Source organism: Leopardus geoffroyi, chromosome B4 (genome assembly GCF_018350155.1).
Source record: "Leopardus geoffroyi isolate Oge1 chromosome B4, O.geoffroyi_Oge1_pat1.0, whole genome shotgun sequence".
NCBI lineage: Eukaryota > Metazoa > Chordata > Mammalia > Carnivora > Felidae > Leopardus > Leopardus geoffroyi.
In genome coordinates, this window is record NC_059341.1 from 28,361,312 (window position 1) to 28,389,295 (window position 27,984).

At 37.2% G+C, this 27,984-nt stretch overlaps 2 long non-coding RNA genes across 3 annotated transcripts in view; both read right to left on the reverse strand.

Moving 5' to 3' along the window:
- The window catches only part of LOC123590123, a 68,031-nt gene that overhangs the window by 10,211 nt on the left and 29,836 nt on the right, over positions 1–27,984 (reverse strand). The gene's annotated exons all lie outside the window — the stretch shown is intronic.
- On the reverse strand, positions 3,919–27,900 carry LOC123590124. Of its 2 annotated transcripts, none has more exons than XR_006708620.1 (3): positions 27,141–27,900; positions 24,376–24,454; positions 3,919–3,945 (listed from the first exon to the last, which is right to left on the reverse strand). It is a non-coding gene; the product is annotated as an uncharacterized LOC123590124 (long non-coding RNA). The 2 variants fall into 2 exon arrangements; XR_006708621.1 differs by having other exon boundaries at positions 3,923–3,945; positions 24,376–24,433.

The window sequence follows — 27,984 nt, forward strand, 5'->3', positions numbered from 1 at the left end:
AACATGACTCACTTCGGCAGTTTAAATGCAAGAGTTGGGTGTCCCAAAATCAACAGTCTTATAAATAAATCTCTGAATCATGAACTGAATGCATAAATGTTTAAATATTTCTCCCTGATCTCAAAGACAGATTTAGATTTAAGATTTTATGCATTAAAATACTGTAAGGGGGAAAAAAAGCACAAAGATTACGGGTCTTTGTGGACTGGGTTAAGCTTTTTGCACTTTGGAAGTCATCATCCTCTCAGGAAGACCAAAACTCCAGCAACCACAATGTTGGGTGTATGTTTTCTTCAATCCAGGAGGGAAGGCTGCTTTTTTGTGTGTGCTAACATAGCCCATTTGTTTCACTCACAGGGTAGACTTTTATGGTAATACAGCAACCTTAATGCTGTTGGGTGGGACGGCCCAGGAGTCTCAGGGGTAACAGGACATGTAACTGAAGAAATGTGGCTGTGTTGACTAGGAATGGCGAAGAAAGAACAATCCATGCCAGAATGAGATATTCATTTTCTTGGAATGCTCACTCGAAGGCATTGTGTATCTCAATAAGCATTGGCTTTCCAATTCATGAAACGTATTTTTTTACATTAAAAAAAGCACACTTTGAAAGTATTAACGGAAATTTAGGCACTGACATCATCCACCTACTTGACTCATTTTTTGGTTAAGTCCTAAAGTTTTATTTGAAAATGTAACTATCTTAGAATTCTCTGTTCTTTTCTCATTATATGCATGTATTTAGCATGTAGTATTAATCACCCACGTGGGCCTATGAGTAAAATCTGTAGTCTGAACTCTGTCATCTGACAGATGAGCTTGAGGTATGAACTCACATGTCAATATATATACAGTTCTTTCTTCCTTGTTCAAGACTGCTATGTGGCAGCCACTGAATCCTACAGAATGTGCAGCATCAGAAGAGAACCACTTCTGCTGAAATTCTTTTCTTTCAATATGAAATTTATTGTCAAATTGGTTTCCATACTGGCAATGAGAAAGAATGAAATATGGCCTTTTGTAGCAACGTGGATGGAACTGGACAGCGTTATGCTAAGTGAAATTCTTTCTCAGTGTTTGCCTGAACTTGATGTCTATTTTGTTCCTAGTCATTTTCATATCTCCAGCTGCTTCTGTTGCATTCCCATCTCTTAGGTTCAGAGAAATACAGGGTTCCTCTGTGGCCAAGGGGAAAGATCCCTGCCAGAATGCTGAACTTCTCATGAAGGTTACTGAATACGACAAAATGGACCAAGTATGCCAAATAATAATGTTGGTGCACACAAATGAATAGCCAGTGGCAACGGCATTTTGTGGAGAAATTTGATATCACATAATAACACTACTACATCTAGACATGGAAGAGGAGAGTAAAATACCTCCAAGGGGTGTGCAGCAATTCTGTGGTTAGACAAGGAACAACCCAAAGCTCACAGCATCCCAGGATAATCCTCATGACAAAGAACTGGTATGGTTGCATGTATTCAGACTCCTGTGTACAGCTCAGCATCACAGGCCAGAAACTTACCACCTGGCTCTCATTAAAAGTCCTTTAAACAAGAGGGGGAAACCAGGCCCACACAGTTTATTCTCTTGGATGCACAATGATCACCTTTAATTGACTCTTGGATTCATAGCATGTCAAAAAATGGGGCAAATTCCCTTTATATATCCAAAGAGACGTTTACAGTACCTTGGAAATCTTTTCTGGCATAAGGAGAGTTTAAGTTTGAATGGAAAAAAGGGTAGTATTTTGGAGGACATTCATCACATGCCCATTCTCAAATCATTTTTTAGCAAGAGTAATTTACTGCTAAGGACAGAGCTCTACGGGACCTTAACAGGCATCTGGGGAGAAGAGAGGTCGCCTTGAGGCAGATCATAAATTACTGGGGTGAGGGCAGAGGAAGCACACTGACCCTCCAATCCTAAGCTCCTTGGCCACAGAACAAGTGAGTTCTCATCCTCAAAGGCAGTAGCAAATCCTTTATGAATTTAAAAATAGTACCAAACTGTCTGCATTTTCTCTGTAGCTAAGGGAGGCTACCTCACAAGGACTTGTGATTACATCATTAATACACAAAAAAATTAATAAAACTGGACAGCGCTTGTTAATTTGATCCTGATGGAGACAAATCAAAGAGAATGTAAGAACATGACTTTAGGAATAAGTGGGGTAACTCTCTTTTGCAAATGTTACTGCTATGTTCCAAAACAGGAAAAGTGGGTAATACAAAGATGTTAACTTACCCCCGATTTTCTTTCTCTCAGGATCTCCTCAGATGCTCCCAGCTTCACCTACTTGGGTCTAGCTTCACTGACTGTCCTGTGTTGGCTTTGCTTGGGCTCTCTCCAGGGCTTCTGTCTGATACCTGGGCATGACACACCATGGGGCCCACTGAGCGCTGCTGGGTTATGTTCAAGCCTGAAGCATGTGGAATAGACTCCCAGTTCAGTGTAGTGATATCTTAACCAATGAGATATGAGGGCTGGGATGCGACTTCTCTTCCCTTCTTCCCCCTGGATTGACTGGTTTGAGATACAACTTCCCAGAAGGTAGTACCACATGTGAGGTTGAACAGTTAGTTGCACAGAGCAGCAGCAGACTGGGTGACACCTTCTTGCATGGGCTCCCTCTCCTTCCTTGCACCATTCCCTTGTCCCTCACAATGTCCCTCAGAGTTGCACTCCCTAATATGCTTAAGTCCTTTGTCTTGGCTTCTACTTTCTGGAGAAGCCAGGCTTAGCCACACTTTTCCAGGGAAAATATTATTCTGCAGTTAATTTGGAAGAATAAGCCATCACAAATAGTGTTTAATTCCTTTATTAAATATGAACAGGATAAAGGAGCAGCCCAATCAAATATTAAAACATATTATAAATCTACAATGATTAAATCAGTATGCTCCTCGTAGAAGGAGAGCTAGGCAGAAAACTCAATTATGTAGAGTAACTCAGAAATAGATGCCTACTGTGTGTCTGGCCCTACTCTATGCATCCTCAGTGAATGATCTCACTTAATCCTCACTACAGACCTGTGTAGTAGGTATCATTTATGTCATCAATTTCTAAATTAAAACAAACTCAAGGCCTAGAAACTGTCCCCCAGTCACCCAACGAGTATGTTGCAGACACAGGGTTTGAACTTTTTAATAATAGAAAAATATATTTGGTAATATTTGGTGAAAAATAAGTATATACAATTATGTATATAATCCATAGATGATAAAACATTAAAATGCATAGATTAAAAAGCTTAGAAAACTCAGAGTCCTAATTTTTTTTTTTTCTAGATTGGGGTTGAAGACAACATTTTTCTTTATAATTTTTTGTAGTGTGGTCGACACAATGCTGTATGTTCACTAAGCATTTCACCCTTGCTCTGGCACTCAGGAGAACTAAGGTTCCTGGCATCCAGTAGGTCATGTGACCCGTTCTGGCCAATGGGATACCGGCAGTAGGTGCGAGCTACTGCCAGGCCTGGCCCTGGCAGGCTGTACAGGCTAGCAGGCGGTTCCAAGATCCCAAAGGACTCCAGAGCCCCAGAAGGCAGTGGGGCCACTAGAGCAAAGAGGCTAGCTAGATCCCTAGTTACTGCTAGAAGAAGATCAATCCAACCAGTAGGAACATGACATGAATGAGAAATAAATCTTTTATTGTGTTTATTTCTCAGAGTGGTTACTGAGCTTCAGCGTTGTTTGTGTAGCAGTCATTTTAATTATCTTCACAAACATACGTACTCGGCATTTTTTAAAAAGTAAAAAGTAGGGGCGCCTGGGTGGCGCAGTCGGTTAAGCGTCCGACTTCAGCCAGGTCACGATCTCGCGGTCCGTGAGTTCGAGCCCCGCGTCGGGCTCTGGGCTGATGGCTCAGAGCCTGGAGCCTGTTTCCGATTCTGTGTCTCCCTCTCTCTCTGCCCCTCCCCCGTTCATGCTCTGTCTCTCTCTGTCCCAAAAATAAATAAACGTTGAAAAAAAAAAAAAAAAAGTAAAAAGTAATTCAAACAAAATATAGCAGTTAGTTTTTTGCCTCAAGAATTCCAAACCTGGCCAGTGGTTTTTTTCTTTTCTTAACTCACTTAATCCTCAACTATATTCCGGGAACTCCATTCAAGGCACTTATAGTGACAACAGCAGTAGCAACAACAATAATAAACTCACTTTAGGTGTAGAGCTTCATGAATTTTGGTAATTGAATATAGTCATGTAACTACAATCAAGATCTAGAATTCCATTACCCCAAAAAGCTCCCTTGCAGTGATCACCTCCCCTGGACTCTGTCCCCAGGCAACCATGGACCTACTACTCCACACTATATTTTGCCTTGCTCAGAGTTTCACACAGATGGAATCACACAGTACCTACATTTTTGTGATTAACTTCTTTCACTTAACCAAATGGTAAGTTTCAACCATGTTTCCTATATTAATATTTTGACCCCTTTATACTGAGTTATCCATTCTTCTTATCAGGAATGGAGTGCTCTAAGACTTAGTTGGGTACCTATTGCCCAGTTAGAGACAACGTTCCTCAGGTGTGGCTGCAAAACTAAATTCAGTCCAATGAAAGGTGGGCAGAAATAATGTATGCAACTGCCAGGTCACCTCCCTAATGGCAAGTTGCTCATCCTGAATTTTTCCTTTCTGCAGCTGGGAAATTTAATAACCAGAGCAACCTTGGAAGTCATGTGGTCATGGTGGCAGAACACCCCTATCGCCCTGAATCACTCACCTATGGATTGCTACAGGGGAAATAAATATATTTCCATCTTATGTAAGCCACTGTATTTTGGATCTCTTTGTTACAGCAGCCAAGTAATTAGCCTAACAAATGTGCTCCCCACGAATCAGGGGCTATATTTTATTTCTCTTTGTAACCTCATCATGATTTAGCTCAGTGGTTTATATTGAATAAGCGTTCAGTAGCTGTTTATTGGAATGAATATCAAATAAATGATCAAATGAATTCCATGTATGTGTAATGTTAGCACTGAGAAATATTTTAAAATTTAAAATCCCGCATAGCCTTTATTTTTTAAATGACATCAAATGAAATTATGTTCTGAAAGGTTTGGCCTTGACACATTACAATATGCCTAAAACTGAAGTTGGTAATGTAAAAAGTGCAGAAAATTAAATGACTCTCAAAAATGGTACCTACACAATAAGGCTTTGATTTTTTTAGTTTTTAAAGTATCATAGAATTATAAAATAATACAGACAAGGAGAAATTATTATGGATTAACCATCTCAAGAAACTTTATATCCAAATTTATACATTTTCTTTCCAAGAAGTTATCAATCTCCATCAGTTGAAACATTGCTATAACAATTAAGTGGAAATATGTTTCATAAGAGGTAATCAAAATGAATCTAAGGGCTTGATCCCCCCACTGAAACAAACTTGATACCTTGCTGACAAAATCTGGTCAAAACGATTCATAAATCTATCCTGCATTCTTTGCAGAAATTAGCTGTGTGGGAAAATTATAATTGCCTTAAAAATGTTATTTAATTCATCTCTAGGTACTATGATTAACTTAAATAGGTAGGTCAATTTTTTTTTACAGCATAAAAATTAACAGAATTTCATGTTGTTTCATAAATATGGTTTTTAAAAGGCTGTTTTGCTCTTCGTGGCCAAATTATTTCTACTTCGATGTCATTCCTTCTGTTATTAAAGCTTCAGTGAAAAGCCCCCCTTTTATAGTATAGTATATACTATACTCTATTAGTATAGAGTCTAGATGTCAATATAGAAAACCTGAGTTTCAGGGCTTACTATTGCCAAGTGTCAGTGTCTTGTTTATATCAGAGGAGCCAAGCCAGTCCAGCTACTAGAAAATCCTGCAAAGTGTTCCCACTTGCTCTCATTCCACTTGTCTCTAAGGGTACAATTTTTTCTTAAGGTCAAACCAATTCTTAGCAACTGTAATTGTGTGTTCTCACCAGCAATTTACTTATTAAAATTAAGTACTTGTTAGAGTAAATTCTAACTCTAAAAAAATAGCAAATCAATCTCCTTCCCCAGTGAATGTTGTTTTAAATATAATGATTGATTAGCATCCTTTTAGTTTAATAAACTATAAATGGTATGTCCGCATTGCACTCACATTGATATCTCAAACTACTTACCATTCTTTCATTTAGGATAATGAAAAATCACTTAAGGCCATTTACATAGCTGGCATGTAAATTTAAAGTAGCTATTCATCACTAAAACATTACATGCAATTATTAAAATGCATTTCATTGTACAGGCATACATCACTTTATTGTGCTTCACAGATATTGTTTTGTTGTTGTTGTTGTTTTATTTTTTTTACAAATTGAAGGTCTAGGGCAACCCTGAGTAGAGCAAGTCTATTGGTGCCATTTTTCCAATAACATTTGCTCACTTCATGTCTGTGTATCACATTTTGGTAGTTCCTGCAATATTTCAAGCTTTTTCATTATCATTAATTTGTTATGGTGATCTAGGATCAGTGACCTTTGATGTTAGTATTTTAGTTACTTTGGGGCATCACAAACGATGCCCATATAAAATGGCAAACTTAATGGATAACTATTGTGTGTTCTGACCACTCCACCCACCAGCCATTCCCCCCTCTCTTTCCCTCTCCCCAGGCCTCCCAATTCCTTGAGACACAATAATATTGAAATTAGACCAGTTAATAACCCTACAATGGCTTCTAAGTGTTCAAGTGATAGGAAGAGTCACATGTCTCTCAGTTTAAATCAAAAGCTAGAAATGATGAAGTTTAGTGAAAAAGGCAAGTCAAAAACTGAGGGAGGCCAAAAGCTAGACCTCTTGCACCAGTTAGCCAAATTATGCATACAAAGGAAAAGTTCTTAAAGGAAATTAGAAGTGTTACTCCATTGAACACACGAATGAATGATAAGAAAGTGAACTAGCTTGACTAGCTGATGGGGGAAAGTTTAAGTGGTCTGGATAGAAGATCAAACCAGCTACGACATTCAGTTGAGCCAGAGCCTAATCCAGAGTAAGGCCCTAACTCTCTTCAAGTCTATGAAGGGTGAGAGAGGTGAGGAAGCTACAGAAGATAAGTTTGAAGCTCGCAGAGGTTGGTTCATGATGTTTAAGGAAAGAAGCCATGTCCATAACATAGAAGTGCAAGGTAAAGCAGCAAGTGCTGATGCAGAAGCTGCATCAAGTTATCCAGAAGATCTAGCTAAGATAATTGATGAGGGTGGCTCCACTAAACATATTCTCAGTGTAGATTAAACAGCCTTCCTTTGGAAGAAGATGTCATGTAAGACTTTAACAGCTAGAGAGAAGTCAATGCCTGGCTTCAAAGCTTCAAAGGACAGGCTGACTCTCCTGTTAGGAGCTAATGCAGATGATTGAAGCCAATGTTCATTGACTATTGTGAAAATCCTAAAGCCCTTAAAGATTATGCTAAATCTACTCTGCCTGTGCTCTATATATGGAACAACAAATCCAGGATGACAGCACATCTGTTTACAACATGGTTTACTGAATATTTTAAGCCCGCTGTTGAGGCCTGCTGCTCAGAAAAAAAAAGATTCCTTTCAAAATATTATTGCTCATTGACAATGCACTGGTCATCTAAGAGCTGTGATGGAGATACACAACAAGCCTAATGTTGTTTTCATGCTTAGTACACAACATCCATTCTGAAGTCCACGGATTAAGGAGTAATTCTGACTTTCAAGTCTTATTAAGAAATACATTTCATAAAGCTATAGCTGCCACGGTGATTCCTCTGATGGATCTGGGCAAAGTAAATTGAAAACTGAAAGAAGTTTTCAAGTCTTTTATGGAAAGAAGACTTTCCTTCTGGAAAGGATTCATCATTCTAGATGTCATTAAGAACATTCATGGTTCATGCGAAAAGGTCAAATATCAACATAAACAGGAGTCTGGATAGAAGTTGATTTCAACCCTCATGGATGACATTGAGGGGTTCAAGGCTTCAGTTGGAGGAAGTCACTGCAGATGGGGTGGAAATGCCAAGAGAACTAGAATTAGAAGTGGAGTCTGAAGATGGGACTTAATGGCTGCCATCCCGTAATAAAATGGGATGAGCAAAGAAAGTGGTTTCTTGAGATGGCATCTACTCCTGGTAAAGACTGCTGAAATGACAACAAAGGTTTTAGAATATGATATAAATTTAGTTGATAAAGCATCAGCAGGGTCTGAGAGAATTGACTCCAATTTTGAAAGAAGTTTTACTGTGAGTAAAACACTATCAAGCAGTATCGCATGCTACCGAGGAATAGTTTGTGAAAGAAAGAGTCAATAACGTGGCAAACTTCTTTGTTGTCTTATTTTAGGAACTTGTCATAGCCATCCTCACCTTCAGCAGCCAGCATCCTGATAGCAGCCACCAACCCTGAGGCAAGACCCTCCCCCAGCAAAAAGATGATGACTCCCTGAAAGCTCAGATGAAGGTAGCATTTTTAGCAATAAATTATTTTAAAATTTAGGTACATACATCGCCTTTTTAGACATACTACTATTGTACACTTAATAGACCATAGTATATTGTACACATAACTTTTATATGCACTGGGAAGCCAAAACATTCATTTGACACACGTTATTGGATATTCACTTTATTACAGAGGTCTGGAACCAAACCCGCCATATCTCTGAGGTATGCTTGTACTCAAAAATAGTTGTTCTAATGTGAATTTTAAGTAGGAAGTGAGCTAAATGTATTCCCCATGTAATTTCTCCTCAAAAGCCTTAACAAACTGTTATTTGCAGAAGAATTTCAACAAATAATGACTATTTGCCCTACAATTAAAAGTAGAATGGCTGTTTGACATTTAGAATTCAAAAATGGAAAGTTCTTTTATCCACCCTGCCTACCTTTGGGATTGCATTTTTCTTACTATTTGCCTGTGGGGGACTCAGCTGCTTTTCCAACTTTGGGTCACAGTGCCTTAAAAAACTATCATATAATTTGATAAATTACACGAAAAGGGGTTTGCCTAAGGACCTCCCTCTATTTGCCTTTGATTCTATTTGCCTCTTGGGTGGGAAAGAGGAAGAGGAGTAATTGTTGGAAGGGATGGGAATAGCAAACATATGCTGGCAAGGGAGATATATAAGGTCAAGGTGAAAGCATCCATCTCCTGCATCTTCTAAGGCAGTGCTACTCTTGAGCTGGCTGAGAGGGACACATTGTCCCAGGGGTAGTACACACCACCTGGAACTGATAAAAGGGATTAAGAATGATGATGGGTGGCCGTTGGCTCTCAGACTGTCATCTGTGTATCTTTATACAGCCAGATGCTTTCTTGGATTGATCAGATAGATTCCAGGCCCACAGAGCAAAAGAATCATAGAACAGAGTCATAGGATGTGAAAAGTGGAAGAACTGTGGATATGACCGCCCTGATATCCAGAAGCCCAGATATTTCCCATGACTTGCCTGAATAGCACACGGGACAAACGGCTGAACTGGGAATCCCCAGTGCAAAGATCCCCAGTCCATATCCCTATATGCTACACAATGTTCATAAGGTGGGTCCAATATTTAGAGTCTGTCTTTCTTCTGCATTCATGCCTAAAGCAACAGGGCCAGTGGGGAAGTGAGAAGGAGATGCCTCCTGGCTCAGGCCTTCTGAGAAAGGTTATTCTGGACTTTAAAATTCCAAGAGTGCCTGGGTGGCTCAGGCAGTTAAGTGTCCAACTGATCTCATGGTTCCTGAGATCCAGGCCCACGTCGGGCTCTGTGCTAACAATGTGGAACCTAGTTGGGACTCCCTCTCTCCCTCTGTCTCTGCCTCACTCTCCCTCAAAATAAATAAATAAAACACTTAAAAAAAACACTCACTTCCCCTTCCCCAAATCTCCTACTCTCTTTTCTCTTTACTGCCTTTCATTTAGACAATCAAGTGTACAGAGCAGAGAAACCTTGGGGTCCATGAAAAGACAATGTAGAGATTATTGCCACTAAGGGGCTTCAGAATCATTCACTGAAGTATGCTACAATAACTCTGATAATAACATAAATTCATAAATCTAGGGGCACTTCATCCCCAAATCCCTCCTCTTAGGAAGGTAATTTATCACACCATCACTATGATAGATCTTCATAAATGGGGCACTTGAGGAGCTCCCTCCATTTTTTCCCATAATTCCCACAGCAGAGTGTTTTCTTGTTGAGACCTGCACTGGCCTTACTACCAATAGGCCTGCCCACATTTATCAGTTTGCAAATCATATGAAATGTATGTCTTTTCTTAATAAACATACATGGTAATCAGTCATATTAAACATGAGAGTGTCTTAAAAATGAAATTCTTTAATACCAGTGTTTCAATGACCACTCTATCTGGGTCATCTATAGTACTCCTCTCCCCTTACAAGATTTTTAGAAATAATTTTCAACAGGGCACCTGGATGGCTCATAGGTTAAGCATCCAATTTTTGATTTCAACTCAGGTCATGATCTCATGATTCATGAGTTCAAGTCCACATCAGCCTCTATACTGACAGTGGAGGCTGCTTAGGATTCTCTGTCTCCCTCTCTTTCTGCCCTCCCCACGCATGCTCTCTCTTTAAATAAATACATAAGTAAACTTTATTTAAAAAAAGAAATAATTTTGGTCGATTGAATGTTTTCTCTGTGTAAGCATTATTTAAAATATCTTGCATGTTAGACTCATTTATATCTTGTAATAACTTCATGTAGGTTCTGATATCTCATGTTATAGATAAGGAGACTGAGTTACAGAGGTTAAGTACAATGATTTGTCAAGTGCCATACCTAGTAACTAACAGAGCCAGGATCTGAACAGGGGCAGCCTGGCTTCACGTTTGTTTCCTATTAACCACGTTATACTACCTCTCTTGAGGTCAGCTAGTATGCAATAGTTGTGTGTGTGCACGTGCGTGTGTGTGTGTGTGTAATATGATATAGTTGAAAAGAGCACAGATTTTAAAGTCAACACAATGCTGAGCTTAAACCCAGCTCCGCCTCTATATGCTATTTGCTTTAAACAACTTTTAAACGACTTAGTTTTCTCACCTATAAAATGAGAACAGAAATGACTACACTGCTGAGTTAAAGAATTAAATCTGAAATCTACAGAAATGGTCTAGGTGTGTGTGACTCCTAGCAGATGCCCAGTGTAAGTTAGCACCTTCTCTTCCCTCTGTTTTGGACCCGATTATCTAATCTGGCTGATCTGGTCAGTCCATTCTCATTAATGTAAAGCTTAAGAAAAGAAGGGTTGGAGCACATTATGGAAATTATATACAGTACTTCCTTTCAGCTGATTCTTTGGCTTCCAGACTCTTAGGTGTTTCATTACTGTCAAAGCATGAAAACAATCCTCAGGAACTGTATTTTCAATGAGAAAAAGATGAGGTAGGAGGAAACAGATTGACCAGTGTGTAAAATTTTGGTACACGTTTTTGTTTCTTGTATTTATATAGTCTCAACATCTTATGTTGTTTGCCTAGGGCATTTTCCTTCCTAGGGCATATGCTCAGGATCACAAGAATAACACAGCTCATCACCTTCTTCAGTGTATGTTCTTTTTTGCATTTGTTAAAAATGTTAAGAGGTTTTGACTGGTAAGAAAGGCAATGGTCCTTTTCAAACCAATCTACTTTACATTATTTTTAGTTCAAATGTCTAATGCAAAGGACTTGTGCAAAGTGTGTCCAGGTTTATCAAAACAGAACATTTTTCAGTTCCAAAATTAGGAGTGAAACCTATTGTGGCCAGCACCAAGGTGCTCAACCTTGGCTGAGCACTCCACACTCCTGGGCACAGGACAGGACAGGCTTTGTCAAGGTGAAGTTTGAGGATCTGGAAGGTGTTCAGCTCTCACAGCCCTTGGCCACAATGTGGGGATATTTCAGGAGAGCTTCGAGGGACTAAACCTTGTGTGACTGACTGGGAAAATGTACATATTGCCTGTACGATCACAAATAGAAACTTAGGGAAAGTGTCATAAAGAACATGGATGGTCAATCTGTTTGCTTCTTCTAGAGAGGACACTCTGTCTCGCTTGTTTTAACATGTGGTGCATGTATCTGCTAGCAATCCTCTTAGTGCACTACCAACTGAAAATCATCAAAGCCTTGAGACCAAACCTAACCTTTCCATAATGTCATGGAATTGCATATGTGGAAAATGCATCATCCCAGTCCCTGCCTCCCTCCACACAGTGAGTATTTAACACATTCGGGGCAGAGTATTGTCTATGTGCTTCTGCAGTGTCTTCAAGGAAATACTCTCTAATGTTTGGTGACTCAACATTGATCTTGCACATATTATGTTTTAGGATGGGTGAGTGAATTGGATTCATAAGTAGACAAAAAGGACATGGAAGGAAAGACAAGAACGCCTTTGCTGAAGTTGCACAATACAGAGAGCATGGATTTTAAAGACAGAGAAGGTGGTTTCAGCTCTGTTACTTGCTAGCTCTGTCACCTTTTACAAGTAATTTAACCTCTGAGTGTCCATTTCTTCATCTGTAAAATGGGGATAGTACTAGTCTTACATGAATTGGATTACACATAGTGATAAAGATCTATTATTACTGAGTACGGATCATATACAGCATTTGGTCCCAGCACTTTATGTGTTATAACTCATTTAGCAATCAAAACAATTCTAAGGAACAGATTTTATTGCAATCTTGACTTTTCAATGAGGAACTGAAGCGCCATCATTGACAGAGTAGGCCATTACTATTAATAATCATGATGTCAATATTGTTGGGATTTAAAAGCATAACATCTAACAATAAAAGTAAGTAAAATCAACAGGAATTTCTTCACTTAAAAATATTATAGAAACAAAATTTATATAGGAAAAAACTGAATAGGGGTAAGATAAATCACTCTTTAGACTTACATTTGATTTCTTCCCCTTTTATCTCTTTTCCCAAAATGATAGGTCATCATGAAAATCATTTGCCATACATGAGCTTTATGGTCTAAACAGCTCTGTAAAGATGTGATTAGAAAGTGAAATTATTTCCAAGTCCTAGTGAGAAGAGAGAAAATGGATGGCGGAAAGTATAAACAAATAACTCTTCAAAATGTCCCCCAAATAAAAGATAAGCATTTCCAAATTGAAAGAGGTAAGCACAATGAACAAGAAAACACCCACACCACATCACATCATCATGGAAATTTATGAATATCAGAAAGAAGAGGAGACCCTAAAATCTTCCCCAAAGGACAAATGAGCAAACAAACTTGCAAAGTGTCTGGTGTCAAACAGCATCAAACTCCCCTGTGACACAGGAAACTAGACAACAATGGAGACACTTCTCCAAAAGTTTGAGGCAAAAATTATTTCTAACCTAAAAAATTATACTCAAATTATCAATTATTTCAGGTATTTTATGAAATTGAAAGGCTCAAGAAGTTTACCTCATGTGTGTATTCTTTCTCAGGAAACTACTAGGGAATCTGCTCCACAACAAAGAGGAAGTAAATGAAAACAAAGGAAAACTTGAGATACAGGAAATAGAGGATGTAGGAGACTAAGGAAATTCCCAAGAATTAGCGAAAGAATCTTCCAGAGTGAAGCTGTGCAACAGCCCTGGACAACAAGGCCATATTTCAGCAAGATCACTAGCCATTGGAATCTCCAGAGAGGGGAAATCTCCAGAGAGGGGAAAATGGAATTGATTGATTTGCCGTAAGTTATTTTTTAGTTGTCTGCCAGCTATGTTACAGCATTAGAGAAAAATATATAGTGATAGATACACAGAAACTAAGCAAATAGGAATACAAGCAAGGTAATTGTAATTCTAGGAAGAATAAAAAGTGCTATAAAAAAAGGAAACACAGTATACTACCTGAATAAGTTATATTAAAGATTTATGGAGTCCTATTAATGTAAATAACTGTTGACTTAGCCAAAAATTGAAATTTCACTATAGAGGGAGGATGGGAGACGGGTTGTAGATGGGGAGAGGTAAATATAACTATATTTAGGTAGCCCCACGTACCAAAATATCAAGTTGACATTGTCTAGAAGTCATAAACTAAGAAACTTGTATTCAAGTAAATTACTTACAATGTGGAGAAGCAGATAAAAGAATTGAATCTGGTTGCCCTTGTGTCATCATCGGTTTGAGAACTGAAGACGGATAGTGAGGGGAGTATTGTTTTCAACACAACTTTTAGTTTAGTTTTGTGTTTAATAAAACTAAATGTGTAATTGATACACATTCTATTAGTTCCAGGTGTATGGACTTTAAGGTTTTTAAATTTCAAAATATGTAAATATGCTCATGCACTACCTTACAGATGAAAAAATCAAAATAATACATTTAGAAAGGACTAATCTTGACTAGGTAGACTTCGTCAGCGATGCTGTTAGCTTTAAGAAGCTGCTTTAAAATTTTTTAATTAAATTTTTATTTAAGTTGATTTATTTAAGGGGAGGTGCAGAGAGAGGGGGAGAGAGAGAGAATCCCAAGCAGTTTCCCATGCTGTCAGCAGGAGCCCGACTCGGGGCTTGAACCCACAAACCACCCAAGAATCATAAGATCATGATGTGCACTGAACTCTGACACTCAACCGACTGAGCCACCCAGGCGCCCCACTGGTTCTATTCTCTTTTTAAGGCATATAATTTCATGAGTCTCCTTTCTTAGGCTCAAAAGGAAAAAAAAAATTAAACCTCTCTAGGAATTAGTCCCAAATCAATTACCAATACATTTAAAATATGCTTTATTTGCATTAAAAAAAAAAGAACAGAACACATTTTGACAGGGGAAAAGAACATTTCCAAAGAGGTTGAAAGCTCTTCCTCACGTGTGTAACATGGAATTCCCATGCTGGGGAGCTGTCTTTGCTGGAAGAGAAGAGCTGAATCCTCTCCCAAATGAATATCTGGGAAAAAGATCTCAGAAGTGTAGGGTTTTTTTTTTCCTTCCCTGATTAGAAACATGTTTGACTCTGAATTAACACTCCTTTCCTTCTTCTATCTGTTTGTGCTACATAAATTTCCAAATGTTCTGAGTTTCTGGGTAAAGTGATATTAAAGCCTCATTTCCATGCATCCAATACATTGTGACATTTGAAAGCCTGTCCAACACTATAGAAACCATAGGTCACAGGTAGATTGTTCTAAAGCCAAAGTTGTCATTTTCATGCCACCATTGTTTACAGTACTAGAATTCTAAAGCCCCATAAACTGTGTGAAAAAAAGGAAGAAAAATGCTTTATATTTTCTATAAGGGTGGTGTAAATACGGTCTGCCTGTGTATTCGACAATTTATACAGTAATTTAATTTTTAAATATTTATAATTATATTCACAAGAATTTTAGGAATAAAGGTAGCCTGGTCTGGAGTATGCTTTTCCCCTTGAAGATCTGGGCCTGTCTTCTGAAGAGGAATAGAAAGATAAATCTTTCCTAGAGCTCCTACTAGCTTCCTACACCCAACTTTTGTCTCATCATTGCTCTTTGTCTGCTGGCCAGCTGGCTCATAAGTTGTCTCTCTCAACACCCTTCTTAAGACTAATTACTGTAAAAGGTACCACATAAATTAATTTATTTTAGTTGAATATGACTGGAAATAAACATGAATATAGAAAGTACATAAAATGTTTTTCCTTTAGACAAAAACCATATGATCATTTCAATAGATAGAGAAAAAGCATCTGACAAATTACAACATCCATTCATGATAGAAACCCTCAACAAAGTAGGTTTAGAGGGATATTACCTCAACATAAAAAAGGCCATATATGAAAACCCACAACTAATATCCTCAATGGGGAAAAACTGAGAGCTTTTCCCATAAGGTCAGGAACAAGACAAGGATGTCTACTCTTAACCACTTTTATTCAACACAATACTGGAAGTCTTAGCCTCATATCAGACAACAACAACAACAAAAGAAATGAAAGGCATCCAAATTGGTAAGGAAGAATTAAAACTTTCACTATTTGCAGATGACATGATACTATACATAGAAAGTTCAAAATATTCCACTAAAAGCTGCTAGAATTGGTAAATGAAATCAGTAAAGTCACAGGATACAAAATCAATGTACAGATATCTGTTGCGTTTCTATACACCAATAATGAAGCAGCAGAAATAGAAATTAAGAAAACAATCCCATTTACAATTACACAAAAAATAATAAGACACTTAAGAATAAACCTAACCAAAGAGGTGAAAGGACCTGTACTTTGAAAACTATAAAACACTGATGAAGGAAACTGAAGATGACACAAAGAAATGGAAAGATATTCCATGCTCATCGACTAGAAGAACAAATATTGTTAAAATGTATATATTACCCAAAGCAATTTACACATTTAATGCAGCCTCTATCAAAATACCACCAGAATTTTTCACAAACTAGAACAAACAATTCTAAAATGTGTATAGAACCACAAAAGGCCCTGAATAGCCAAAGTAATCTTAAAAAAAGGAAAGCAAAGCTGGAGACATCACAATTCCGGACTTCAAGTTATAATACAAAGTTGTAGTAATCAAGACAGTATGGTACTGGGACAAAAACAGACAGGTAGATAAATGGAACAGAATAGAGAACCCAGAAATAAACCCACAGCTATATGGTCAATTAATCTTTGACAAAGCAGAAAAGAACATCCAATGAGTAAAAGGCAGTCTCTTCAACAAATGATGTGGAGAAAACTGACAGCAACATGTAAAAGAAAGAAACTGGACCACTTTATCACACCATACACAAATTCAAAATGGATTCTAGACCTAAATGTGAGACATGACACCGTTAAAATCCTAGAAGAGAACACAGGCAGTAACTTCTTTGATATTGCCCATAGCAATTTTTTTTCCAGATAGGTCTCCTGAGGCAAGGGAAACAAAAGCAAAACAAACACAAACACAAAACAAACAAAAAGCCCAAAAAACCTTCTGCGCTACATCAAAAATAAAAAGCTCTTGCACAGAGAAGGAAACAATCAACAAAACTAAAAGGCAATCTATGAATAGATATTTGTAACTGACATAGATATGGAAAAGATATTTGCAACTGACATATCTGATAAAGGGTTAGTATTCAAAATATGCAAAGAACTTTTAAAACTCAACACCCAAAAAACAAATAATACAATTTAAAAATGGGCAGAAGATATGTCTAGACATTTCTCTAAAGAAATCATACAGATGGCCAACAGACATATGAAAAGATGTTTATCATCACTTTCTATCAGGGAAATGCAAATCAAAATTACAATGAGATATCACCTCACACTTGTCAGAATGCCTAAAATCAACAACAGAAGAAACAACAGGTGTTGGTGAGTCTGCAAAGAAAAAGGAACCCTCTTGTACTGTTGCTGGAAATACAAATCAGTGCAGTCACTCTGGAAGACAGTATGGAGGTTCCTCAAAAAGTTAAGAATACAGGGAGCCTGGGTGGCTCAGTCTGTTAAGCGTCCAACTTTGGCTCAGGTCATGATCTCATTGTTCCCAAATTTGAGCCCCATGTCGGGCTCTATGCTGACAGCTCAGAGTCTGGAGCCTGCTTCAGATTGTGTCTCCATCTCTCTCTGCCCCTCCCCCACTCATGCTCTGTCTCTCTCTCTCCCAAAAATAAATAAACATTTTTTAAAAAGTTAAGAATAGAACATTCCTAAAATCCAGCAATTGCACTACTTGGATTTACCCAAAGAATACAAAAACATGAATTCAAAGGGATACATGCACCCCTATGCTTATAGCAGCATTATTTACAATGGCCAAATTATGGAAGCACCCCAAATGTCCATCAACTGATGCATGGATAAAGAAGTTGTGGTACACATATATATGTCATATGTATATGACATATATATATACATACATCATATATGAGTAATTATTCCTGTGTGTGTATACACACACACACACACACACACACACACAAAGGAATATTACTCAGTCTTAAAAAAATAATGAAATATTTCCAGTTGCAAAGACATGGATGAAGCTAGAATGTATTATGCTAAGTGAAATGTCAGTCAGAGAAGGACAAATACCTTATGATTTCACTCATATGTGGAATTTAAGGAACAAAGCAGATGAACATAAGGGGGGAAAAGAGAGGGAGGCAAACCATCAAACAGACTCTTAACTATAAGAACAAACTGAGGATTGCTGGAGGGGAGGTGGTTGGGAGGTGAGCTGGATGGGTGATCGGCATTAAGGAGGGCACTTGGGATGAACCCTGGGTGTTATATGTAAGCGATGAATCACTAAATTCTACTCCTGAAACTAATATTACACTATATGTTGACTGGAATTTAAATAAAAGCGTGAAACTACAAAAAAAAGTGGTATATATATATATATATATATATATATATATATATATACACACACACACACACACACACACAATGGAATATTATTCAGCCATAAAAAGAATTGAAATCTTGCCATTTGGAACAACATCGTTGGATCTAGAGGGTATAACTCTAAGTGAAATAAGTCTGTCAGAGAAAAACAAATACTATGTGGTTTCACTCATATGTGGAATTTAAGAAATAAAACAAATGAGGACAGGATAAAAAGAGAGACAGACAAATCAAGAAACAGACTTTTAATTATAAAGAACAAACTGATGGTTCCCAGAGGGAAATAGTTGGGTGATGGGTGATTATGGAGTGCACTTGTGGTGATGAGCATCGGGTGATGTATGGAAGTGTTGAATCCCTATATTGTATATCTGAAACTAATAAAACAGTGTATGTTAAAAGAAAAAAAAAGGTTTTCCTTTAGATGGAAACCTATATACACTTGCTGCATGGAATACATTTCCACATTAGAAAATCTCTGATTATAAGTCAAAAAGCTTGGATTAAATTTTGTAAATTTAGTTTAGCATGTAATCTATAGTGTTATGAATAAAACCCATGCCATATTCTTGCTGGGAGTTGGTTCCCTCATGTTCCTAGAGGATGTTCAGGCAATTTAGTCAATTTTATTTTTCCATGATGGAAAACTTCTCTAATAAAATGATAGAAAAAGCAAATTTATCCCCCAAATATTTGTTGAACACCATCTTCTGGGTGCTGAGGATTCAGCAGTAGGCCAAAGCATACAGAAAGCCCTGCATTAATAAAACCTACTTTGGGAAGGAGGAAGCCAGGGAAGGAAAGTCAATGTAAAAGTAGACTTCTTTTTACAGGAATGTGCTGGTCAGCTATATACAGATATTTGCTGTGCAAAATATTCTTGGATTTGGAAAACTTCAGGTTGAAGATTGGTTAATTTAAAATTCACTAATGCATAATGAAGAAATTATTCAGTAATTCAATTGTACTATAGATTTAGTTATGGAGGAAACATGTAGTGCTTACATTTCACTTCCTGTTCCATGGAGAGCCTACACTCTTATCTTATACCCTAATTCCTACATCACAACGTGGCTGTACTTCAGTGTGGCAAAATCTCTATTTCTGTAACATGTTTTTTATATACTTTCAGTGCTAGTGTCTAACATTAATGTCTAACATTAATCAATGACTCTCAGCCTTAGGAAGTGTCATATTTTACATGAGAATTCTCCACTTATTTCCACATAGCAGCAGCAGCAACAACAATAATAACAAAAAGGACAAAAGAGACCCAGAGTCATGATAATTACCAGATTTTAAAAGGGGGGTAGAGAGGTGGAAAGGAGTGAGCAAAGAATAACCTGATTAATACAGCTGGTTTCTATACAGAGGTCTTTCTCTATCTCCCTCTGCTAGGCAGATGACAACAAGGACAGGAGAGTCAAAGGGTGGACAGTCAGGGAGTCATGGTCAGCATGGACGAAATCCTGGCACCATGATTTGGGAATCAATGTTCCTTCTAAATTCTTCATTAAATGAGGAATGAGACAGCTAATGGAATAAGGTTAGGGTACTCTTAATCCAGGCAGAGAACAAAGGGAATTAGTTATGGCACAGCACTAAAATAAAAGGTCAGTGGGTGAAGCATTGGTTCTTTTTTTTTTTTTTTAATTTTTTTTTAACGTTTATTTATTTTTGAGAGAGAGAGAGACAGAGCATGAACGGGGGAGGGTCACAGAGAGAGGGAGACACAGAATCTGAAACAGGCTCCAGGCTCTGAGCTGTCAGCACAGAGCCCGATGCGGGGCTCAAACCCACGGACGGTGAGATCATGACCTGAGCTGAAGTCGGACGCTTAACCGACCGAGCCACCCAGGCGCCCCAAGCATTGGTTCTTAACTTGAGTGTGAATCAACATCTCCATGAGGGCTTATTAAACACAGATTGTTCCTGATACAGTAGGTCTGGGATGGGACCTGAGGATTTATATTTTCAAGGGATAGTGATGCTGAGAGTCCAGGGATCACACTTTGACAACCATTTGGGCGATATATACCAAAAAAGATGCAGAAAGGGGAGGCATATGATAAGCAGAACTCTAAAATGGCCCCCATTATCTTCGTGCCCCTCCTGTTGAGTATAGGTGGAAGCTACACATGTGACAGAGTATCACTGTGATTAAGTTAGTAATAACTTAATTATGAGTAATCAATAGAGAGATTATCTTGGGTGGGTTTTACCTAATCAGGTAAGACTTTAAAGACAATGAAGAGTCCGTGAAACATGTTCCAACTGGTCTGGAAGAAAACAACATCTGTATTCTGAACTGCCTATTGGGGCTACATGTCACCTATATTTAATTGACAAATATTTATTAACTGACTAGTATTTGTAAGACTCCACTGGGGCCTGCTGTGAATTTTTTTTGAAAATCACAGTTCTGTTCCTCAAACGGCTGACCATCTAATAAGAGGGAAAATACAAGAACATAAACAATTTTTCTTCAAGGCAGATTATAATAGAAGTCCTAAGAGAGACATAAGCAAAGTGTTAAAGCAGTTTAAAGGAAGAATAGGTCACATCTGGTTGGGAACAGACATATTTACTAGAGAAAGAAGCATGGAAGAGAGTACTAAAAAATAAGTAAGAGTACCATAAGCAGAGATATTGGAAAAAGAAGAGCAAAGGGGTTGAATAAAATGGAAGGATTATTCCAAGGAGATAGACCAAATAAATAAAAGCCTCAGAAGCTTAGAGGTATAAAAAATACAGGACACATTTGCAGAATTGCAGGTGGTCTGCTACGGGTACAATGTATACACTAGCAAGGGAGGAGAGAAAAATGAGGCCAGAAAAGCAAGTTATAAAGGCTTCTAGATGTTAAAAAGGATCAGTAATTGGAAGAAGCAAAATGGGAGTCAGTGATCAGTGTCTATAGAAGTCAGTGGGACAGAACTGACTGATGACACAGTAAGTTGATGATTTACCAGCCTCAGATTCCATCTTTTCTGCTAACAGTTTCAAAATTGTTCCAGAACATTATATTACCCTGAGTTTAAATATAATATGTGTTTGGGAATAATAAGAGTAGAAGTGATATAAGGCACAGAATTCCATTATACTTAGAAAGATAACCTTCATGACAAATTGGAAATCTCTCATATATTTCTCTAGTGGTTTGTATGTACTATAAACAGCTTATCCTAACTTTTATTACTCTTAACGCTAGCTAGGTATCTATATCCTAGTAGCTTATCCTTTGCCAACTTGGTCTTCATTTAGAGGAATTTTATCCCCTTGGCTTTTGCTTTCTATGGACAGAAAATTCTCATTCTGCTTTTCTGAACTAGTCATTAGAAATGTAGCTATCCCTATGAGTCAGCAGAATTCCTTATCTTTCTGATACTGATCAGAAGTGTCCCTATTCCTAATCATAGGAGGTATCACATAGAAGAAAAAGATAACAAAATTTCGTATGTTGAGTAACACTTCCTTCCTGGACCACACAGAGATTTTTCTCACATTATTTGTAATTTTAGCATTTATTTATTTTTGAGACAGAGTGTAAGTGGGGGAGGGACAGAGAGAGAGAGGGAGACACAGAATCCAAAGCAGCTTCCAGGCTCTGAGCTGTCAGCACAGAGCCTGATGTGGGGCTCAAACCCACAAACCATGAGATAATGACCTAAGCTGAAGTGAGATGCTTAACCAACTGAGCCACCCATTATTTGTAATTTTAAAAAGAGTATTTAAAAGCTCTTGTTTGCATTACAAACATTAAAAATATTTTTTCTTTCAGAATTACTTCCAAATTACTTCTAAATTATATATAACGTCTCTGATATAAAGTGCTTAGTATTTAAATAATAGTGTTAGGGGCGCCTGGATGGCTCAGTTGGTTGAGCATCTGACTCTTGATTTTGGCTCAGGTCATGATCCCAAGGTTGTGGGATCAAGCCCCGTGTTGGGACCTGTGCTGAGCATGGAGTCTGCTTAAGATTATTTCTCTCTCAAGACAGATACCATATGGTTTCACTCTTATGTGGATCCTGAGAAACTTAACAGAAACCCATGGGGGAGGGGAAGGAAAAAAAAAAAAGAGGTTAGAGTGGAAGAGAGCCAAAGCATAAGAGACTCTTAAAAACTGAGAACAAACTGAGGGTTGATGGGGGAGGGGAGGGAGGTGAGGGTGGGTGATGGGTATTGAGGACGGCACCTTTTGGGATGAGCACTGGGTGTTGTATGGAAACCAATCTGACAATAAACTTCATATATTGAAAAAAAAAGATTATTTCTCTCTCTCTCTCTCCCTCTGCCCCTCTTCCCCACTCACTCACTATCTCTCCCTAAAATAAAAAAATAGGGGGTGCTGGATGGCTCAGTCAGTTAAGCATCCAATTCTTGATTTCAGTTCAGGTCATGATCTCATGGTTTGTGAGTTCGAGCCCCGCATCCAGCTCTGCGCTAACAGCACAGAGGCTGCTTGGGGTTCTTGCACCCTCTCACTCTGACTCTCTCTAAATAAATAAACATTTAAATAAAATAAATACTAAATAAAATATAAAAACATTAAAATAATAGTGATAGTTGACCTCACTCAGCAACTCAGAAAATTTGGAGCTTTTAAAACATGGTTTAATTTGAAGGTTTGATGTGAAAAACAATCAACTTCCATTTTAGGGGATGTGCTTTGGAGTACACCAATGCTCCCACTGAGAAAAAAAAATAGAAAAGTAGAAAATGAGATGCACAAAGCATCTATTTAAATGCATCAATGACCTACCGAAGCAATGAGAAAGAAAGGAAGCCAAGACTCTGAAGATTCTGGAGAAGAGACAACCATGGAAAGAAAAGCTGAAAATCTGTAGCTGCTCTGTCCCTAGGGAAATATGCCAATGCTGGATCCTACAATGTGATGACTGGCTGCTAGGGAGAGATGCCAGCAGAGTTTTGGGTGGTCTTGCAGTAGCAGAGATACAAAATTAGGGACTTGTAGGGCTGGTACTCAATTGAACAGGATTGCTGAGAGTTTAGCTGAGCTACTCTATAGTATTGCTGCCTCAGCATACAATTTGTTTAGCCAAGTGGCCTGCAGGGGCCTTGAACTGACACGAGCCCCTCGTGTAAATGCATACCCTAGATAACAGCTCCTAGAATCACAAGCAAAGGTAAGGGCATGCTATGACTCCCCCATCAATCCTTGTGACCAGTAGTCTCCCCCCCACTCCACAACTCCCCAGGGTCATCTTCTTTGTGTACTCCATAGAGCTTACCAAAACCTCATTCTGTTTGGCTTTAACTGACCAATATGACCTTAGCTTGGGAACCCCAAAGCACTCTGCCACAGACCCTAATAAAGACATGTGCCCAGGTCCTGACTCTTTCTTTGCCTGCACCTTGTCTTGACCTCTCTGTGTTGCCTTTTGTTGTGCCATGTACTTTCTCCAGGACTTGTGAATAATAAACTTATCTATTTCTTTTCTTCTTCTTTTCTTTTCTTTTTTTTTTTTTTTTTGAGAGAGAGAGTGCATGGGTGCATGTGTGCATGTGTGCATGTGTGCATGTGTGCATAGGCACTGGGGAGGGGCAGGGTGAGAGGGAGAGAAAGAATCTCAAGCAGACTTCATGCCCAGCATGGAGCCCGACATGGGGCTTGATCTCACAACTGTGACAGCACCACCTGAAATGAAATTGGGAGTTGGAGGCTTAACCAACTGAGCCACCCAGATGCCCCTCAACTTCTTGATTTCTATTTCAACTTCTCTTATGGTCTTTTTTTGAACAATGGCCTATAACCTGGCATCCCGTGTTCCATTTAACAAAGTCATAAGAGGGACAGATGAAGCACTAGAATTAGCACATGTATTTTCCCCCAAGATATCTGTTAAATTCTGAAGGTAAATGAGGTGGGAAACTAAGAACCTAAAACAAAGACCACAAAAATTGTATCTGGGTTTCTGACTGAGAAGGAAAAAAAAGTAATAAAATCAGGGACTAGATAGAAGGAGAGGCTCCAGCGAACACATCAGGCCTCCATCTGAAAACTCAAGAGAGCTATACCCTGGAGAGGTAAATGGAGCCTTACCTCCTGTGAACAATGCTTAGTCCTTAATTGGATTTAGGTGATCAGTCTTCACTCCTGCCTAGCAGAGGAAAAGATAAAACTGGAGAAAGATTACATGATCTGGTATCTTGATTTTTTAATACACAATGTCCAAAATTAATTAAAAAATTACTTAACATGCCAAGAAAAGGATCATATAAATAAAACTGAAGAGATTAGAAAGATCTCTATATGACTTGGTGATTGGACTTAGGAAACAACAACTTTGATATGACTATGATTAACATGTTCAATGAAATAGAAGGAAAAGAATACATTAAAACACTGAAAAAGGTGAAATTAAGAACTCAACACATGGATTTAACAAAAAATTATATACAAGGGATTAAAAGGATAAGTAAATCCAAACACAGGTATTGTGAAATATCAATACTAAAAACCAGAGGAAAAAAACGAGTGGGAGATACAAAAAAGAATATGAAATACATAGTGAAGCATAGTGAAAAGGTCTAACAAAATGTAATTAGAGTCTTGTGATAAGAGAGAATGAAACTGAAGACATTTTTGAAGAAATAGAGATGACTATTCCAAAAGATGAAAGACATCAAAATACAGATCAGTTAGCTCTGTAAACCTCAAGAAGAAAAATATATAAAGAAAGATAAGTACACCAAGCACATCAGAATAAAACTTCTACAAAAAAAAAAAAAAGGACAAAAAGAAAATCTTCAAAGCAGCAAGAGAAAACTTTTACTTTAAAAGGATCCACAGACTTATTGGTAACTTGTCAACAATAATGGAAACCATAAAACGATAGTTTCATGACATAACTAAGAGTACTCAAAGATCATAACTGCTAATCTAGAATTGTACTCCTCAAAGTCTTTCAAAAAAAGACAGTGATACACTTTTAAGAAAAACTGACACTGAGATAATTTGTTGCCAGTAGACCAAAAAAAAAAAAAAAAAAAAAAGGAAAATGATCACAGATGAACACACCAAACATCATAACGTCATTAAGAGTTAGAGAAAAAGTAAACATTTAATTGAATACCTACTATACAGAATGATGATAATAATGATGATGTCATCTTATATAGTTCAAACTATAGAAGAACTAAAATGCATATGAGAATAATAAAGAAGGCAGGTGGGGAGTAAATTGAATTAAAAACTTATATCTTAGCATTATCTGGGAAGTGTTAAAAGTAATTATTTATAATAGCTTGTTATAAATCAAGAGCATAAATTATAATCTCAGTCACTAAAGAAAAGCTAAAGAATGACTAACAAGTAACATATAAAAATAAAATAATAGAAAGCATTAATACAACAGTAGGCAAGAAGAGAGAAAAAAACCCATAAAACACATGAGTCAAATAGAAAACAACAGAAGATAGATTTTAAACCCAACAGTGTCAGCAATTACAATAAATGTAAGTGGGCTAAATATTCTAAGTAAAAGACTAAGACTGTTAGACCAGGTAAAAAGAAAAACAATTCATCTATACTCCAATTATAAGAGACATATTTTAAATATAAGAGCACAGATTAAAGTAAACATATGAGAAAAGTTGCTTTAGTTATATTAACATCAAATGAGTAGATCTGGAAACAAGAAGCATTATCAAAGATAAAGAGGGACTTTTCATAACAAAAAAGGGATCAATCCCCAGAAAATATAAAAGTTCTAAATGTTTATTCATCAAAAGACAGACATTCAAAATATGTAATGCAGAAATTAGCAGTACTAAAAAAATGGTCCAAATTATAATCATAGCAGGAAGATTTTAATATACTTATCTAAGTAGCCTACAGAGCAAGCAAGCCAAATCTTAGAAAGACTATAGAAAATCTGAAGAGCACAATTAACAAATTGGTCTAATGTACCAAGAAGGAAAGAATTCACATTCTTCTCCAATGTATATGAAATATTTAACAAACTCTACTATATTCTGGGTCACAAAAATGTCTCAACAAATTTTAAAACACAACATCATTTACAGTAAGTATGTTTTGACCACAATGGAATTCAGCTAGAAACTGATGCTAATCTCAACTCTCTGCAAACAACAACAACAACAACAACAACAACAACAACAAACATACACTATACTCCATTAAACAGATGTGAAAAGTAGCATTTTAAGAGGTGCAATTTCTTTAAAAAAAAGTATCAAACTCTTGAATTCAATATACTTGATATGTTTATAAATAAACATGGCATAAAATATAAGCTATAAAAGAATTCCTGGAAAAAAATAAAAGAAATATAAAATATTTTGACCTGAATTATAATGAAGAAATAATATATCAGAATTTATAGGATGTAGCTAAAACCTTAGTGAAAAACTATGTCCTTAAAAGCACTAATGAGAAAAGAAAAAAATTCTGAAAAGTAATTTTGTAAGCCTTTATCTCAAAAGTTAGAAAAAGGGAAGTATATAGACCCTATGAAAAAAATAACACCATGGTAGAAATCAACTAAATAAAACTAATGAAAATCTATCAAGACCAATCATTGAAAAAAAAAGCATACACAAACTACAACATCAGGAACAAAAAAATGGACATCACTACATTTTATAGTAAAGACTGTATTAAAGGACTAATTGGAATAATTTTACAGCACAAAATTTGGCAGTTTGAACAAAATGAACAAATTCTTTAAAAACACAATTTAACAAATCTGACAAAAGAATAAATACAAAATCTGAATATTCATACATGTGATTGCACATGCACACACATGTTAAATAATTAAATATATTATTGAACATCTTCACCCGATGTAAACTCCAAGCCCAGGTTGTTTCATTGGTGGTCTTCCACAAATTGTAGGAAAGAAATATCACTAATAAATTCTTCTAAAGAACAGAAAAAGTCAGAATGAATCAACAACTCTTTTAATGAGACCACAATAATCTTTTTTTTTTTTTTTTTTGGTATACATTACAATTCAGGTAGCTGCTCTTTTTTGGTAATCACACGATAACATTTAATTGCAAATAAGACATGATATGATCTAATGACCAATATGTTCCAAAACAATTTCTGCTATTGTTGAGAGAATGGAAATAAGGCCAGAATAATCTTGATACCAAAATCTGACAAGGACATTACAAAAAAATTACAAATCAATGTCTTTCTTAAAGACAGATGCAAAATTGCTAGACCATATAATGGCAAGTCAAATCCAGCTATGTATAAAAATAATAATAGTTTATTACAGGAACACAAGAGAAATACAGCATTTGAAAATCAGTTAATGTAATTTGCCTCACTAACAGAGAAAAAAATGGGGAAAAATGATATGGTCATATCAATAGATCCAGAAAAAATATCTGATAATGTTGAGCAATACAAGGAAGTTCACTGTGTACCCAGAACAGGGGAAAGGTTTCTCTAATAATGAAGAAGAAAATGGGAACAAATGACAGTATGGAATCCAGCTTCCAGATAGGGAATGTTCCAGACCCTGAGCACTGATTGGGCAATCCAGGAGAGGGACAGCAGGCACAGTAATGGCTGATTCCCCAACAGAAAAACACTTACTTATAAAATTCAACACTCGGGGCACCGGGGTGGCTTAGTCAGTTGAGTGTCCGACTTGAGCTCAGGTCATGATCT